Consider the following 19,566-nt stretch of genomic DNA (forward strand, 5'->3'; position numbering starts at 1 on the left):
CCACCTTTTTTTTTGGCCTGAAATGTCGGCTTTTTTAAATCAAGGTATAACCTTTGCGCAAATCCATGACTAATCCCACGAGGCAACTGAGATCCAATAATCTATAAATGAGCTCTTTTTCATTCACACAGTCCAGGTACCCTAAAACAAATGCTCAAGAGACTCAAATATCTACCATTTATGCCACATGACATTGGATGTTTCCTTAGAATGGATGATTTGAATAGAAAAGCCGACGGCAAAGGAAAATTCAAATAAAACACTAGTGAATTAATATGTTGAAGTGTGATTTAACAATAAAAAATTTATAAGCAAAGTAAATTAAATAAAATGCCTAAAAATCCATCTATTCTTATAGATGTCCAATCAACTAAATATCTTTCTACAAATGTAAAAATAGTTCAAAGCATCCATGCAACACACGGGTCAAAATCTAGTTAATCAGATAATGTCCATGTATTATGTATATGTATAAGATATGTACACAGTAAATCAGTGTCATCAACTGTGTTTTGTACCAGTGCATTATGGCTGGGGGCCGCTTTACAGATTTCAGTTTGCAGAGTGTTATATAGCCAGTGCTGTCAAATTTAGAGGTGCTATAGTGCTGATGAATAGAAGAATTTGACCAAATTGCTATATTTCCGCGATAATCCCTTTTGTACAAAAATGTTGTCATTAATAACGGCTATATCAGCACTATAGTACCGTACCATAGTAGAATTTGAACAAACTGCCGCAACACACAACACTGGTTATAGCTCACTGATCAGTTATGGTATTTCCGGCTCGTACTGACATTTTTTTGGTACCTCCACTGGTTGTTAGCATTTCCGGCTACTCAACCTCAACCTCACACATTCTTCTTCTTCTTAGTCCTTTGTTTACTCATTTGTTCATACTCCTCTTTGCAACTTGTCTCATTCTTTAACCCTACATTATTGCTCTGCTGCTGCTCAATCCCTCATTGTTTTGTTTTTCTAGACTAGGTTGTTAATTATGATTGTCTGTAATTTTGTGTAACATTTTTTATTTCTTTGAAAATTTATTTACATAAGGAATAAAATATTTATGTTGGATATATAATATTTGGTATAGAGTTATATCATCATCTACTATCTCTCAGTAGCGTTCCTGGGGTTTATTACATGTATCAAATGACTACATAATATTTACCATGGACTACATCTATGAATATAAATTAATTCTAGATCTTTCATTAGTTAGGCTTACAGTCGATAAAATACTCACAAAAACACCAGACATGTCGCATGTTACACATTCAAACACGCCTTCAATATGAAGTATTAGTTCTACATATTCCATAGTTTTTTATGGTTTCTCTTTGTCTCTAGCTATTTGAAAATCTTCGTTCACGTTAGTCCTTTTGGGTCGGTCAATATAGTCCTTGGAATTGTCTTGAAGAGGCTAACGTGATTGAAAAATTTCTATTTTAAGGATCATTTTAGAATTTGTTAATTAGGGGCTAAATTATGTGACGATGCCGTAACCAAGACTATTTTGGGACTGAAATAGGTTGTCCTTTATTTTTGTTTTTATGTTAAATGATGTACCTATGCTAGGTGGTGCTTGCCTAAAAATTCCTGATGGCTACATTAACATGTTGATGCTGTCTGATGAATGGAAAATTTGTACCTCATCACGTGATTAATATCAAGGTTTTAAAAAACGGCATGGTACCACAGAAACGGCCGTTACAAAACGGTATCGACAGCCGCTGTTATGTTGAACTGATTATCATTATTATGTGTTGTTCAATTTTAATATCTAAGGCTCATTCTAAGCATGCTGATAGCTTAATCCTGACAAGTCCTGTATATTGATATTAATTAGTTGTTCAATATTATAGGTGGATATCTAGAATTAGTAAGCGTCCAAGAAAATAGAAAGAGTGAAGAAAAAAAGTTGAAGAATTTTGCCGAGGCTTTATGGAAAAACTGTAGGATGTGTGTTGATGATTTTCTAGGTAATATAGAAACAAATATATGGTCAGTTGTCAATGCTCGTATGTGCAGGATTCTGTAAATTGATCCATCTTCTGCTGCTGTAAGTTCAGGGTGAAGTTGAACTAGTGATAAATGATAAAAATAAACTAAATTTGTACAAAATTTAGTTCATAGTGTTGCTTGTAATTAAAATGTTATGCTGGCATATACAATGATATCCATTGTCATTTACATAACATTTCTAAGGCATATAATGACTTGTAAGTGTTGACTATGGCTAAGCATCAGATAGATTTTTCATGGTGTTGCAAATATTAGTACTTTAATCAATGAATTAAAACTCAAATAAGAGAAAGAGACTAAATTAAAACTCAAAACATTATATAAAACTCATGTATCTATTACACTATACTTGTCCAAAAAAAAATGTATCAATTACATTATTAACTGATTTTACATTTGATTTAACAAACTCACCTTAATCCATTTTACCAAAATCTAACGACCACCGGAGAGAAGTGAATCAGCAATAGACACAGAAGTTTGTGACATTGTGTTGCCCATAGAAGAAGGATAAGACAAAGGAAAGTCCTCAAAAAATTCTTGGTAGCCAAAAGTTAAACCAGAAGAAGATAAACTAAGCGAAGAAAAATCTGGCAAAGGTGTATCCCTCTCCAAATACTGCACAACTTGTCTCATACTTGGTCTAGCCATTGGTTCTGAATGTGAACACAACAAACCAAGTTTCAACACCAACTCCACCTCTTCAGACACATAGTTTGTCCCCAAATTTACATCTTTTGCCTCAAGAATATCACCTCTTTTCCAACACTCAAACACACAATCAACCAAAATTACACTTTCATTTTCCCCTACATTATCAATAGGCCTTCTACCACAAACAACCTCAAGAAGAAATGCACCAAAAGAAAACACATCAGAAAATTTAGTAGCCTTACCTGTTCTAATATGCTCAGGAGCAAGATAACCAATAGTTCCAGCCAAATGAGTTGTGTGAGGATCAGCACCATGGTCATGCAACCTTGAAAGACCAAAATCTCCCAATCTAGCATTGAATTCAGAATCTAACAATACATTACTAGCTTTTATGTCTCTATGAATTACAACTTTCTCCCATCCCTCATGTAGATAAACCAAACCTGAAGCAACGCCTTTGATGATTCTAAATCTTTGACTCCAATTCAACCTCACTTTTGGTTGGTTATATAGATAGTTGTCTAAACTTGCATTCGGCATGTAATCATAAACCAAAAGTAACTCGTTTTTTCGTCTACAATAGCCATGAAGATGAACAAGATTCCTGTGCCGAAGGCGACCAATGCTAACAATTTCCAACACAAATTCCCTCATCCCTTGTCTTGATTCATGTGACACCCTTTTCACTGCAACCTCAAGTTTGGAACTTGGTATCACACCTTTGTACACTCGACCAAATCCACCAACTCCCAGTAGCCCCTTTTCCCTGAAACCCTTTGTGGCAGAGTATAGATCTTTGAACTTAAATCTATGTGGGCCATATTCATGTTCCCAATCTTCAAGAACCTCATCAAACTTCTTCAATTTGATATAATACATAACCCCTAAAGTTATCATGAATATCAAACTTAGCAAAATCAAAGGTAACCCAACAGTTAAAAATTTTGACTTTTTTTTGGCAGCAGATACTGTTGGCTCATTAAGCTCAGAGATTTCAAGGTTTTGAGCTTGACCATTAACCTTAAAACTCCAACCAAGAACATAATGAGAAGCTAAAATTAACCCTGTTGAAGATGAGAATCCAACATACATTCTATTGTTGAAAATTGTAGAAAGATCTTTGGTCAATGATAACAAAGGTCGTGTTGGTTTATTATTAAAACCAACACTAATTGGAGCTAAAGTAACCTCAATCTTTTTCTTCACTCCATCATAGTCAATCCATACCTGCATGGGATATCCACTGGAAAGGGATAAATTCTTGAGACGATCATAATCATCATAATATCCTGCAGGAGTTGAATTAGCTGATCTCAAATCATTGATATCAATACCAACATGGTTATCATTGATATCATCAAGCTCAATATCTTGAACAGTGTCAAGCTCAACACCAAAAACATGGTTGATACTGTTTCCAAGGTTGGAACTGTTAAAGAGACCAAGGTATTGACTTGGTAGTGAATCTGGTAGCCCTTTTGTAGATGAAACAACAAAAACAAGGCCATGGCCACAAGTAGCTGGATACCTAGATTTTATGGCAAATACAAAAGTAGTTGAGAAAGAAGAAACACTTCCATTGGAAGTGTTTTTGAAAACTATTGGATTTGGATAGAAAGCATATCCTATGGCTCTTTCTGTATCATTGGTGAGTCTTAGTAAGCCATTTGAGTTTACCTCAGCAATACCATCAAGATATAAATGTGATGAATGGAATCCATTGTATTTATAGATGAAACTGTTTTCTTCACTTGCTATCAATGTAACAAGAAAAAACAACATAAACACAAGCACAAGCTTGAGGATCATGATCATAGTTTGTGAATGAATAACACTGCTGTAGTTCTGCTGTTCAATGTTTATTGTTTATAAGATTTTGTCCTAAGAAAAAATTACAAGTCAACATTTGTGTCCTACTAAGAAATGTCCTGGAATATAACTAGCTACGAATTATTATTATTAAAAGAAACATCACATGGCTACTACTAAGAAATGTTTAATTTAGTTTAGTGAAAAGAATGTGTTACACATTTGAATAAATAAATGTGAAATCAAAACGTTAGTGTCGTCTAATTTCTTAAAATAAGTATTATTATTTTTAGTTTCACACTTGAATGCTATTGATTATGCTGCCACTTCCTTGGCTCAGTTGGCTCAGTTGGTAAGGAACGGGTCACTTCCTTGCAGAAGGTTGTGTGTTTGATTCCTTCTGCCGATGTGAGGGCAGTGTTGGTGGGTGATCTGTAAGTACCTCTATAAGTGCCCTTTGGGCCCGGAGGCGTGCCCTGACCCTGGTGGTGACCGGAGCCGAATCCACCTAAACTTTTTGTAACCAAAAAAATTATGCTGCAAATAAAATGATGAATGAATACGAGGTGGAGGGATAAAAAGATAATGAGCCATGCTAACCGGTGTCCCGGGGCACTGGTTAAGAAGTCAAATATAGTAATATTTACATTAAATGCTTAAATAATGACCAAAAAAGGGTAATATTTGCATTTAAAGTTGTGTAATCAATGCATTAAATACTTCCTCTTTTGGCTTAAAATTTCCACTTTTTGCTTCCTTAACCAGTGCCCCTGGTTAGCATTATCCAAAGACCAAAGATAAATATGTTCGTTTTCACTCAAAATTTCATATTTTTCTTCATGGAGGCAAATCGGTGGACAATTTGCTTAGGATTGACAACTATAAAATGCAGTTTTTCACCCATTTGTTGAGCAACCTTTCTACTCCAATGGAGTTAGGAAACTTAAAGCATGAGGGTCAAGTGTTTTTGAGATATATTTTTAGGTTGGAAAAACAATTTTTTTTTTTTTTTTTGGTTAAGGGTTGGAAAAAACAATTTATATGCATCTTAGATAATGAGATCTCATTATAGGAAATAAAAAAAAAAATAAAAAAAAAAAATCCCGTTTTCTAACGTGATTTGGCCATGGTTTAACAATGGCAAATTGAATATTTTTTCATAAAAGATATAAGATTGGCTTTTATTCTTCACCCGAGTCTGGAAGGTGGAGAAAGATGAATAGGGGTTGTGTTGGGAGAAGAAGAAGGAGGATAAAAAGGGTTATTGAGGCAAAAGGGATTGAAACATTGCTTTCAATATATGAAACAGTTCCTGTGAAGATCAAGAAAGTGATAACCGTTCACTGCAATGAAAAGAGAATGCAGCCTATGAGCTAAGTGTTCATAGTCTTAATGATAACCATTTTTTGCAATGAAGAGATAATGCAGTCTATGATTTAAGTTCCATAGTAATTTGAGATGATTTTTGTTCATTGCAACAAAGAGAAAATACAACCTATTAACTGATAGTTCATAGTATTTCTAAATGGATACTGTTTGGCACAATATAGATATAATATAGTTTATGTGCACATACTTGAATAATATATATGATATGAGAGACGATGAGCTTATTATTGTTCTCAATTGTATGTAGAACATGTGTGACTAACAACGGTTCATGTTAAGAATGTGGTAGAAAAGTGTTATCCTTGATATTGTAAAATTTTCAGTAGGTGTGAATAATGATTGTTATTTTGTGATTTTAGTATGACTAAACCATAGAAGTATGACTATTCTATTAATATTGAGTGCCATGTTTCTCAACACAGTTATTCATAAGTATGACTATTCTATTAATACTGTTACCAAAAGATGCATTATCTCGTTAACTGGATTATCAACATCTAATGTATTTTTTCCCAACAAGTACCCATATCACCCACACTATTGGCTCAAATATTTCTTGATTCTACCATGAGTCCCTTCAACTCTGTTGGTGGTTCTGCACCCAAGATACAAGACACGGTTTGTCCATGCCCTCACTATTTTCTCCTTAACAATATCCAAAATTGTACTTTGATAGTCAAGAAATTTTGGAAATATTTTACAAATAACTCGGAACTGCATTAACGCACTTGTATACGAATCCTGAGTAGGAGATTCTACTACATTTTCTCATGCTCTAAAGTATCAACTATCTCAGTTGGCTTCACCTTGTTGAAAATCTTCTCTTTCCCATCCACTTTGACAACCTTTGGTTTCACTCTACAGTATGTTAGGCATTTTGCTCTAACATTTCTACCAACATGAAAATAACAAAGTTTTGCACTAGTTTCAGGGAGAATAGTTGCTACCGCTTTCATCAAAGTTGTATCCATGTCAGTCACAACCACTTTAGGCATATCACTATTTTACTTAAGAAGTTTAAGCAACATCTGTAAAACGCAAGTAAAGTTATCTTCCTTCTCAGCCGTCATAAATGCAAAACCAACCGAATATGTCATATCGGTTGAGGTGACTCCAACTATCTCAAACAATGACATCCTATACATATTGGTTTTGTACTTGAAATCCATAATCAAAACAGTCGGGAAATTGTTAGACAACTTAACTGATCTGGGGAATGAGCCCAAAATATATCCTGGATAGTTTCACTCTAACATTTTGCTTTTGTGAAATAAACATATTTGGATTCTTCCAACTTTGACACTAGATATTATATCTCTATCTTGTCACCTCTAATTGCTTTTTTGAATTTATGACGATCATTGTATACTTTCTTTATATGTATATTCTCTTGTTTGGGTTTGGTTTTTTAACCTCACTTAATGGACTTAGTTTCTATCATGTTTATTTTCTCCACAAATAAACCACTACTCATTTACTCACTTAAACCTCCTATTTGCTTATACATTTCTATTTACTTAATTTCTCATAATTAACTAACCATCAATTCATTGACATTAAATAAAAGTAATAACACATAAATTACTAAATACTAGTAATATTATTAATATTCACATAATTATAATATTAATAAACTAATAATAAAAATTTGGATGTTAGAATCTTCACTTCCCTTCCCACCACCAAACACCCCTCTGTATAACAAATTTCACCTTCCAACACTCATGGGTGATAATTCTAGCATTGATTCCTTCACTTTTACCAAAGTTCCGCTCACCTCGTGCGAGAAACTATCCAAAACAACAAACTACAACACATGGGCTTGTGCAGTCAAGCTCTGGTTTCACAGTCAAAGTCTTGAAGATCACTTGACCAAACAAGCAAAGATATTGCCACGGTTCATCACACAAAATGAAAAAAAAAAATGATGCATCCATATGCAACGTGATATGGTTTTTAATAGCACCCCATCTTCAAGTACAGTACCAAGCTTTTACCACTTGCTATAAAGTGTGGGAAAAGATTAAGAAAGTCTTCTCCAAGGGTGTGCACCTCTCTACAACGTTGTTCATAGCATCAATTCTTTGAAATTTGTTATGTATTTTTATGTATCAATGAAAAATAACACTTTCTTTTCAGGTGATATATATTTGTTCCACATTTTTGTGTGTATTAGGAGCAAAGATTACACATTTGTTTTTTTTTTCCTTTATTTATTGACTACAAATATTTGTCTTATGAATTAGTGAATTCATGTTTATAATTGGTTATTAGCTTGAGTAACTTACCTTAAAGTTACTTCTTGATTCAAGCTATCCTAAATTATTTTTATTTTGAATAAATGGTTTAAGAAATTGATATTTAAAGTTTGCTACTATTTATTTTTGAATGAAATCATTATAATTATTTTGCCAAGGAAGCAGAAGTAATTTTATTTAAACTTGGTCATTAGTGCGGGCGTGGCTCGGAGTTGAAGGGGTTGAATCTCATGTTATTTCAGACCATTTGTCGCAATTTATCCATTATGTAGGTGGTTTGAAATCGCGGACATCTTTATTTCACCTTATATGGCGCCTATGTGTTTGGGTTATATGGAATGATCGGAATGACAGGTTATTTAGAAACAAACAAAGCTCTCTACCACAAATGTTAGATAAAGTCAAATCCTATTCCTTGTGGTGGTTGAAAGCTAGTAATGTTGTTTTTAGCTTCGATATTCATAGTCGGTGGTCGAATCCGCTCTTATGTATGGGGATCAACTGACTGTTGTGTATGATTGACTTGACTGTATTCTTTTCGTGATTGTTTTGGCACACCTTGTGCTGTGACAATTGCGGTGTCAGTGTTAGTATATTTAATTTCTGTTTCTTAAAAAAAAAAATTATATAAGATATATATATATATGATATAAAATTAAAATTCTTTTTTGAATTTCATTTTAAAATATTATTATTTCAAATTTATTTTTAGCAACGTCTTATGGTGACATTTCTTAAAAAATGTTGCATGCACTCATTTTAATATGTACTTCAACATTATTTTTAGCTCAACTACACTCTAACCCGTGCGATGCACGGGTTTTGTAGAATTTCATATATAAATATCATATTGATTATACTCAATACTATGCTATGAAATGACTGCAAAAAGCAACAAAAAATTGCAAAAATTACACCAATTTAAACTATTAATAGGAGAAACAAAGAGGTCGGCAAAATTACAGAAAAAAGTGAAGTTTCTAATTGTAAAATTATCATCTAGATCAGTCAAATTATCTACAATTTTAAAGATGCAACTTTAATATCGTATAACGTAGTAAGCGTACACCAAAAAAAATATGAAAAAGAACTACTATCAATAAAGGTACCGCTAATAATAAAAAATAACTGCTATGAGAGAGGAAACTGCTAAGGTGGTTGGGGCTTTAAAAAAAATGTTTTAGTCATGTATTTCAATTTTGGAAGCAACAATATTTCAACAAAAATTGAAGTGGCATAGTGGTTATACTTGTAAAGTGAAAGCATAGGGTACCTGGTTCAATTCCTTGCAAACTCTTTTTTTAATAAAAGTTACTCAGATCCACCAAAAAAGGCGGGATTAATTAGGGCAAACTTATCAGAACTGTTTAACATTTATATATACTAGACCAATGACCTGTGCTACCGCACGGGTCCAAGCATAGGGTACCTGGTTCAATTCCTTGCAAACTCTTTTTTTAATAAAAGTTACTCAGATCCACCAAAAAAGGCAGGATTAATTAGGGCAAACTTATCAGAACTGTTTAACATTTATATATACTAGACCAATGACCTGTGCTACCGCACGGGTCCAACCACGTAAAAGTTGATCGGAACAATAAAAATAATGTAACCATACATTGGCGATAGAAGTTTTATATCATACATAACAAAATGAAATGGTAGTATACATAACAAAAAGGTTTGAAACTCAATCGTATAAATTACTGGAATTGAAAAAAAGCAAAACAACAAAAAAATTAAAATATATATTATATAGCGCCAATAGGTTAGTTTATAATGGCTAGATGTATAAATATGACTTCAATATATAAACAGAAACTCACTTACACGTACATCGCCGAATATCGCACCCTTTGAATCGAAAATCTGCACAAAGTTATAGGGAGAAGACAACTCTTTATAGAAAATTTTTAGAGTAAATTACACTCCTCTCCCCTCAAAGATGATTGAATTACACTCCCCTCCTCCCTTATGTTAAAAGATACACTCACCTCCCTTGAAAAGTAAAATTTATACTCTCATCCCTTATAAGATGCTTGAATTACAACCCCCTCCATTAATAATTAAACGTGCACTACACTTTAATCTATTTTAATATAAATAAATATTTTTATGATATACATTAATTTTGAATCACCATTTAAGAAAAATTAATTCATTTCTTTATAATTTAAATGTCAATGATAATTAAATTTAAATATTTTGCTATTGATTTTATAATTTGTGGTATAAAATTAACTTTTAAATAACCATGTTTTATTGTGTTTAGTAATTTTTCACATATTTTAATTTTATTTTGGGTTGTTCATATTTTATAACATAGTTTAAAACTACATGTTAATGAAATTATGAATAAAAAATAGCGAAAAAATATGTATTCAAATTTTTATTATATTAAAATAGAATCGCAATACTATTTTTTTCGAATTGTGTTAGATTATTATTTTTTTTTGCTAGATTATTAGAAATAAAAAAAAATATTGAGGGAGTAAAGTGTAGATTTTAACATAAGAGGGGAGGGGAATGTAATTCAAGCTTCTCTCAGGGGAGGGGAGTGAAAAAATTTCTAATATGTTTTGAATAAGAGGGGAGGGAAGTGTGTATTTTAACATAAGAGGGGAGGGGAGTGTAATTCAAGCATCTTTAAGGGGAGGTGGGTGTAATTTACTCAAGTTTTTAATGTAAATAACAATTGTAAATCAATTGGTATTAATTCCTATTAATTGCAGCAATTAATAGCCTTAACCGCGTATTGCTTTGTAAATACTCACAACGTTAATTCATGGACATTCTCTCTTGCATTGCGCGTTGATTTATAGAAAGTTTTTAATGTAAATGACCCTTGTAAATCAAACGGTAGTAATTCCTATTAATTGCAGCAATTAAAAGCATTAACCGCGTATTGCTTTGTAAAGTCATAAGAAATAATTCATGGAAATTTTCACTTGTACCACGTATGGCTTTATAGAAAGTTTTTAATGTAAATGATCACTGTAAATCAATTGGTAGTAATTCCTATTAATTGCAGCAATTAAAAGTTTTAACCGCGTATTGCTTTGTAAAGTCATAAGAAAACGGTTAGGATGATTCTATAAATTTCTTTATTATATGAAAAAAACTATACATTTAAAACGTAGTAGACAGTTATATGTTCGTGGGAAGGAAATACTACATAAATCTGAAGGTGAGAAAAACACAAGAAGGGGGGTTGAATTGTGTTTTTGAAAAATTCTTCGTTTCTCCTAAAAACTGAACACACTGATCAGAAGCTAAGTGAGACAGCTTCTGAAGTGATAATCAGAATCTAAATGCAGCGGAATAAAACAGAGAGAGAGAGAAGAAGAACGACACAAAGCAATTATACTGGTTCCTTCCACAATCCGGAAGTAGTCCAGTCCCCCTTGCACTTCCAAGGAGATTTCACTATGAGTAATATCTGATTACAAATGCTCAAGCACACAAGCAAGAGACTTCCAATGCTCAAGCACACAAGCAAGAGACTTCCTTTGCTCAAGAACACAATCAAGAGACTTCCTGCTCAAGCACAACTGCAAGAGACTTCCTAACTAAACAAAATTACACAGAAAATTGTTTAAGGTTGAACACTTGATATACAATCAGAGGTGCTCACAATACAAATCAGATACAGACTCAATGGACTTAAGAATTTCTAAGATATGACTTTGAGACACAGAAATTCTAAGTGAATGCAGAACAATTTCAGCAGAGGTTTGGTACTTGTGAAAATCTTGTGAGTCTTTCGTTCAGCGTTCTTGCATTACCAATTCTCTAAGTCTTCACTCCTTTATATAGAGGTGTGAGAGAGACGTTGTGAAATTGCCAGCACACCAAAGAGTCGTTGTTGAAGCTTGATCTTTCACCAATAATCTTTTGCCTGATTTGGCTGTTGTCCTATGAAGAACAAATTTGAAATCCATTCCTTATCCAAAGGAACATCTATGCAGGCGAAACCGTATTCTGGAGCTGTTTTCTTGTCCTGTAGTGCGGACACAAAACAGAGTAGTGGAGAACGTGGTTGTACAATTCGTACAAAGTACAATGTCAACGCTTTCGTCCAAATTGCAAACACACGCCTTCAAACACCTTTGAAATGACCGTTGCAAACTCCACTAATCCTTTGTTTGTGTTTTCGAATCCAATAGACAGCTTTTGCATTGATGATTCTTCAATTCTTGATTCTTTGCAAATCCAGTTGATATTCAGCTTCTGGTGAAATGGCTTCTGATGAGGCAGCTTCTGATGATATGACTTCTGCAGCTTCTGATGACGCAGCTTCTGATGATGTGGCTTCTGGACCTCTTGTCTTCAGAAGCACTATTCTTCAGGAGCAGCTTACTTCAGGAGCGCTATTTCTTCAGGAGCGCTTTTTCTCTTCAGTAGCAAGATGCCTTCAGGAGCGTCCAAGCTTCAAATTTTTGTTGTTTCCATAGCTCTTTATTTGCTCATTCAGAACCAATGATGATGTAACTTTATAATTATGGTCATGTACACTTGAACAAATATTAGCTAGTCCAATTTACAATTTTTAATACCTTGTTATCATCAAAACCCTTTAAGGTTCATTGTTAAACACATTTTGTTCCAACAATCTCCCCCTTTTTGATGATGACAAACAAAAGTATTTAAAATTGATCAATTGTTGTTAATCTAATTAACAAGTTGACTTTGGGGTTCTGAGGTTTGTAAGCTCAGAATCTGAGGTTTGTAAGCTCAAACTCCCCCTGAGTCTGATAGTCTTTAAGGTGAGGTTTGTAAGCTCCCCCTAAGTTCTATCCAGGTTAATTAAATTCATTTTTCGCACAATAATATTATCAGAGCTTAAAAACAAAATTGAATCATTGAAAGAATTAATTTATAGATAAGAAGAATGGTTCAATTAATTTTACTTGAATTTTGATACTCCTTCGTTCGTTCATAGCTTATACCAATAAGGTAAAAAAAATGATAGAAGGTTTTCAAAAATTTCAAGTGCCATTAATGGGGCTCAGAGCCTTTAAATACTTGTCACATATACTCCCCCTTTTGTCATTATCAAAAAAAATTAAAATAAATTTAAGCATAAAAGACAAAAAGATATGAGAAAAACTCAAACAGGAGAGAGTATAAAAGAAAATGAACTAAATAAGTCAGAGCAAAATATATGAACATGCATATCAATTGTCAGAAGCAGCTAAACAGTCAGAATCAGTAAGCATTCAGAAGCAAGAGAAATAAGACAAGATGGTTTCAGAAGCATGGACTAAGAAATTTTAAAACAGACAACAAACAAAGAAAAACACAAGGGTGTGAAACTAAGGGTTGGTTTGTTGTTGTTTCTTCATCTCTTCCATTTCTTCAATCTTCTTCTTCAACAGTTCTTCAAGTTGTTGTTGCCTCTGAAGAAGAGCTTGTTCCCTTTCTCTAGCTTCTTGCTGCTGCTGTGCCATCTGTTTCTTCAGAAGCTTACACAACCTGGCTTCTCTGGTTAAGTAATCAGTTTCAAAGAAGAAAGGCTGGTTTGCCAGGAGCAGTGTAGAACTTCTTACTCTAAGACTCTGATTCAGATTTTCCATTAGCCTTCTGACTGAAGCTTGCTTGATTCTGATGCATTTAACCCTTATGCTTTCAATTAGCTCAGTTGCCCGGTTCTGAAGAGATGCCCAGGAGTCATCATATGCACTTGTGAGATCAATTGTCCTTCGTTGATCCACAAGATTATGCAACTGACTCAGGATTGAGAGAAGCTCAGAATTAATATATCCAGATTCCAGGATGTTTGAGGGTGGTTGTTCAAGGATTTCAAGATCAGAATCACTGATTTCCAAATCTTGAACAGGGTTAGGAACTGGAATGGTAAAGTGTGTTTGTGTGTTTGAAGATGAAGGCTGGTCAGAATCAATGTGTGTGGTGGAGGTTGAGTCTTGAACATTGACTAGAGAGATGTCAACATCCATGGGAGTTGGTTCTGGAGAGTGTTCAGGTAAAGGTTGAAATTCAGTTTCAGTTGGTGGTTGTTGTGGTGAAGTTGTTGTTTGATTGTTGAGTTGGGGGTCAATGATGGCTATTGGTGATTGTGGGGGTGTTGTGGGTTTTTGTGGTTCAGGTGTTTGTTGATGGGGGTTTTCTGAAACAACATTTTCAGAAGCAGCTGCTTCTGGAGTTGTTTCAGAGGCCTTTTCTGTTGTAGACTCAACATTTTCTGGAGGAATCATGTTGAGAGGTTGAATGTTAAGAGGTTGAGGGTGAAGGCGAAAAATAGTATCAATGACTCTTTCTCTCTGCTCAGCCAGTTCAGCCAACTTCTCAATAATTATGTGACCAACTGGTTCATAAGTAGTTGACTGAGAGGGCTTATCGTTGGTTTTGGATGATGTTGATTGGCTTTTTACTGGTTTTCGAAACAGTTGAGCTAAGGGTATATCATCATCAGAATCATCAGAGTCTGATAATGATTTGGATGCGGAATCTGATGATATATTAATTACCTTCTCTGGTTCAGGATCAGAATCCTCTTGAGCAAACTCACTGGTCATCTGCAACATTTTCTTGGCTTCTGAGACTACAGACTCTTGTAGCTCAGCAGCAATTTCCAAGACTCTTGTAACTCCTTTAACTCCAAATCAGAAGAATCTTGAGTTGTAGAGGTGATATGAGGAAAATCCTTGGTCCTCCTCAAGGCTGGCTTCCTCTTCCTCTTTGGTATAGCAGGTTGATCAAGAGAAATGCCAACACCCATGATCAACCTGGAATCCATGTCTTCAATGGCTTCTTCAATAGAAGGTACTGATGAACTACCAATTTTGAGCTTGTCAGTAGCAACTTTTGCCTTTTTAGCAGGTTGTTCAACCTCTAGATATTGCTCTGCAGTTATCTTCCTTTTTGACTTTCTGCCTCTGGCTCGTGGCAGAGCACCACCATACATTTCCTCTGGAATATCTTCCAATCTGATTCTCTCATTGGTTGCCTCAAAATGTTCCTTGATATAGTACATCTGCACTTCAATGGGATCCTTCTTGCAGATGGGTGGAAAGTCCTTCATAAGATCAGACTTAACAAATGATTCACTTAAATCAGTTTGAAGTTTGGTGACTTCACTGATTAGCTTCATATTCAAGAGAGTATGAGCATTAATGAATTTTCCAGTTTTTGTGTCAAGTAGCTGATCTGTGAAGCCTTGAGATTGACTGAGACTGTCCAAGATACCTCCTTGATAGAATATCTCTGAGAGGAGTCTTCCATAAGGAACCAAGGGTTTATCCAGTAGCTGACTCTGTTTCAAACACTCTACCAAGTACTTGAACATGTATTTGGGCACATTCACCTTTTCCTTCTTGATGAAGTGCTGGAGAAGGACCTTCTGAGCTAGATTTGGTTTTACACAGTCACCACTTGGAAACAGGTTCTCATTCTGAATCTTCAGAAGCATCTTAGTTCCCATGCTCAATTCAGCATATTTCTTCTCCTTCTCAGAATTGTATATCACCAAGTTGGCTTGCTTTTTCCAAATGCGTTTTTCAGCAGCATCTGAAAGATCAATTCCAGAGTAGTATCCAGAGGCTGCAGCCTTGAGAACATACTCTATGTGCCATTGTGCAAGTCTTATTGGAATACCACAGATGCTGGACCTGATTTCATCTTCCACAAATGGCGCAAGACCCATTTCTTCTCTTGTTTTCCCTTCTAATTCAGGATACATTAGCACCATCTGACTTTCCTCAGCTAAGGATGCCGCTTTGTTGTAGAATTTTGCTCTTACCCAGAAGTGTCTAACCAGAGCTTCATATGTTGGTCCATTCAACATTTTGAAATAATCCATGAGTCCTTGCTCTTCATAGTAGCTTCTGATTGAACACCTATGAAAATTCAGAGAATCAAAGTCCACTGGATTCTCTATCTGAACCTGCAAATCCCATTCTTCCAATTTCATGCTTCTTCCTCTGTAGTCATATTCAGGGACCATTCGTGAAGTAGACACTGAATCTTCTCGTTGCGAGCTTGATGATGCCATTTGATGATTTACGAAGATTTGAAGAAGATGAAGATTTTAGGGTTCTAAGGTTGAGAGAATGCGCTTACTTCGCAAGAGGTTTGAGAGCAAATGTGTTTGTTGTGAGTGAGTAGTGTGTGAATTGTCAAAGTGTTAAAAGTAAAACGATTGCAATTCAAAAGAGACAAACAAACATAACATTAATGACAGAATTGGGGGCGCGTGAAAAGTACTTTCAAAGCTATTAAATCATCATTGCCCTTTTAGTTATACACCAACACATATAGGCCACGTAAGAAGTTCACAGAGTAACTACCAAGTTAGTGGGCCAGAAGTTACTTTTTAAAAGGTAACTTCCAACGTTTCCACTAATTCAACTATTCAGAAGCAACAAATCCAGCTTCTGGACTTCAGATGCTGACGTCATCATCAGAAGCGAGTTTTCCTCAGAACCTCAATAAAGAGCTTCTGATGGACTACCGCTTCTGAACTAACTTCAGAACCTAAAATCCTATTCAGGAGCAAGCAAGCATTTAATCAGATACAAAGTGCATGTTCAAATTTTTCTTAATAAAATCAAATCTTTCAACAGTTAAAGGCTTAGTAAATATATCAGCCCATTGATTTTCAGTATCAATGAATTGTATATCTAAAATTCCTTTTTGAACATAATCTCTGATAAAATGGTGTTTGATTTCAATGTGCTTCGCTCTTGAATGCAAAATTGGATTTTTAGACAAACAAATAGCAGCAGTATTATCACAATAAATGGGAATACTGTTAGCAGTTATCTGATAATCTTCCAACTGATGTTTCATCCAAAGTAGTTGTGTACAACAACTTGCAGCTGAAATGTATTCTGCTTCTGCTGTAGACATAGCAATAGTTGTTTGTCTTTTGCTAGCCCAGGATATAAGATTATCACCCAGAAATTGACAATTGCCACTGGTTGACTTTCTTTCAATCCTATCACCAGCATAATCAGCATCACAGAATCCAATTAGCTTATAATCTAAGGATTTCCTATAAAGGAGTCCAAGATTGGTCGTTCCTTTCAAATACCTGAAGATTCTCTTGACAGCAGTCATATGAGATTCTCTAGGATCTGATTGGAATCTTGCACACAAGCATACACTGAATAAAATATCTGGCCTAGATGCAGTGAGGTATAACAAAGAACCAATCATACCTCTATACAGCTTCTGATCTACTTTAGTTCCTTCATCTTCTTTGCTCAGGTTGCACGTAGGATGCATTGGAGTGTTCATCACTTTACAATCTTCGAGTTTGAACTTCTTCAGAAGCTCCTTTGTGTACTTTGATTGATGAACATAGACTCCATCTTTGCATTGATTGATTTGAATGCCAAGGAAGAACTTCAGCTCTCCCATCATGCTCATTTCAAATTCATCCTGCATTAACTCAGAAAATTCCTTGCAAAGAGATGCATTAGTAGAACCAAATATTATATCATCAACATATATTTGCACAACAAGAATATCTTTCCCAAGGGTCCTTCTGAAGAGTGTAGTGTCAACCTGTCCTCTCTTAAAATCATTTTTGATTAAGAAATTACTTAGTCTATCATACCAAGCTCTGGGAGCTTGTTTCAAGCCATATAGTGATTTCTTCAATTTAAAAACATGGTCAGGATATTTAATATCCTCAAATCCAGGAGGTTGCTTAACATACACTTCTTCTTCTATGACACCATTGAGAAATGCACTCTTGACATCCATCTGATATAATATTATGCCATGATTAACTGCATAGGAAAGAAGTAACCTGATTGCTTCCAATCTTGCAACTGGAGCAAACGTTTCAGTGTAATCAATGCCTTCTTGTTGACTATACCCTTGTGCAACAAGTCTGGCTTTGTTTCTTGTTACTTCACCTTGCTCATTCAGCTTGTTTCTGAATACCCATTTTGTTCCAATAATGTTCTTGTGCTGAGGTTTGGGTACCAGATCCCACACATCATTTCTTTGAAATTGATTCAACTCTTCTTGCATAGCTAGGATCCATCCATCATCTGAAAGTGCTTCATCAACTGTTGTAGGTTCAATCATTGAGATTAGTCCAATCATTGACTCTTCTTGTCTGAAATGTGATCTTGTTCTTCTTGGACTATCTTTGTTTCCAATGATTAGCTCTTCAGGATGTGAAGACTTGTGTTTGAATGTGTTTCTGGGAGGATCTGCTTGATGTGAGCCATCTTGTGCTTCATCAGAAGCAGCTTCATCTTGTGCTTCTGATGTGGGTTCAGCTTCTGAACTATCTTCAGATTCAGCTATCTGATCAGGTTCTGGAGTAGCTTCAGGAACCTGTATCTCTGCAGAACTTTCACCTTGCTTTGAAGTTTTATCTTCAAGCTCCTTGTCATCAAATTTAACGTGCATAGATTCTTCAACACAAAGTGTTTCTGAATTATACACTCTGTATGCCTTTGACCTTTCAGAGTAACCTAAAAAGATTCCTCTTTGGGCCTTGGCATCAAATTTCTTTAGGTAGAGCTTGTTGTTCAGAATGTAACATGTACATCCAAATTGATGAAGGTAAGAGATATTGGGTTTTCTTCCTTTAAAGAGTTCATATGCTGTTTTCTCCAAAATAGGTCTAATATAGATCCTGTTTTGAACATAGCATGCTGTATTCACTGCTTCTGCCCAAAAATGTTTTGGTAAATTGTTTTCATGAATCATGGTTCTGGCCATTTCTTGTAAAGTTCTATTCTTTCTCTCTACAACCCCATTTTGTTGTGGTGTTCTAGGAGAAGAGAATTCATGGAAAATTCCATGTTTTTCACAAAAAGCTTCAAATGGCTCATTTTCAAATTCTCCACCATGATCACTTCTGACTTTCAAAATTTTTGATTCTTTTTCAGATTGAATTTGAGTGCAGAAGCTACTGAATACATCACACGCAACATCTTTACTCTTTATGAATTTCACCCAAGTCCATCTGCTGTAATCATCAACAATGACTAATCCATATCTACTTCCATATAGGGATGCAGTACTCACTGGTCCAAATAAATCAATATGGAGTAATTCTAAAGGTCTTGAGGTTGAAACAATATCTTTTGTTTTAAAAGATGATTTCACAATTTTCCCTCTCTGACATGCACCACAGAGTGCATCTGAATGATAGTCAATGTCTGGTAGCCCTTTCACAAGTTGTAACTTACTAAGCTTAGAGATTAACCTCCAGTTAGCATGTCCCAACCTTCTGTGCCACATCCATTTCTTATCATTCACTGATAGTAGGCAAACCACCTTCTGATCAGCCAGTTCAGAAAAATTGATTTTATAGACATTGTCAACTCTCTTTCCCTTAAACACAATGGATTTGTCTTCCTTGTTGATTACTGTACAGTTGGGTTTTTCAAAAAGCACATCATAACCATTATCACAAAATTGACTAATGCTCAAAAGGT

At 34.9% G+C, this 19,566-nt stretch overlaps 1 pseudogene across 1 annotated transcript; it reads right to left on the minus strand.

The window, feature by feature from the left end:
• Nucleotides 1–2,327: 2,327 nt before the first annotated feature.
• LOC146907596 (L-type lectin-domain containing receptor kinase IV.1 pseudogene) lies at nt 2,328–4,620 on the minus strand (annotated as a pseudogene). The gene has a single exon (XR_015019293.1). The product of XR_015019293.1 is annotated as an L-type lectin-domain containing receptor kinase IV.1 pseudogene (transcript).
• Nucleotides 4,621–19,566: the final 14,946 nt, after the last annotated feature.

The sequence above is a fragment of the Medicago sativa genome, chromosome 7 (assembly GCF_051527215.1).
Source record: "Medicago sativa cultivar Bolivia chromosome 7, Bolivia_mono, whole genome shotgun sequence".
Classification (NCBI taxonomy): domain Eukaryota; kingdom Viridiplantae; phylum Streptophyta; class Magnoliopsida; order Fabales; family Fabaceae; genus Medicago; species Medicago sativa.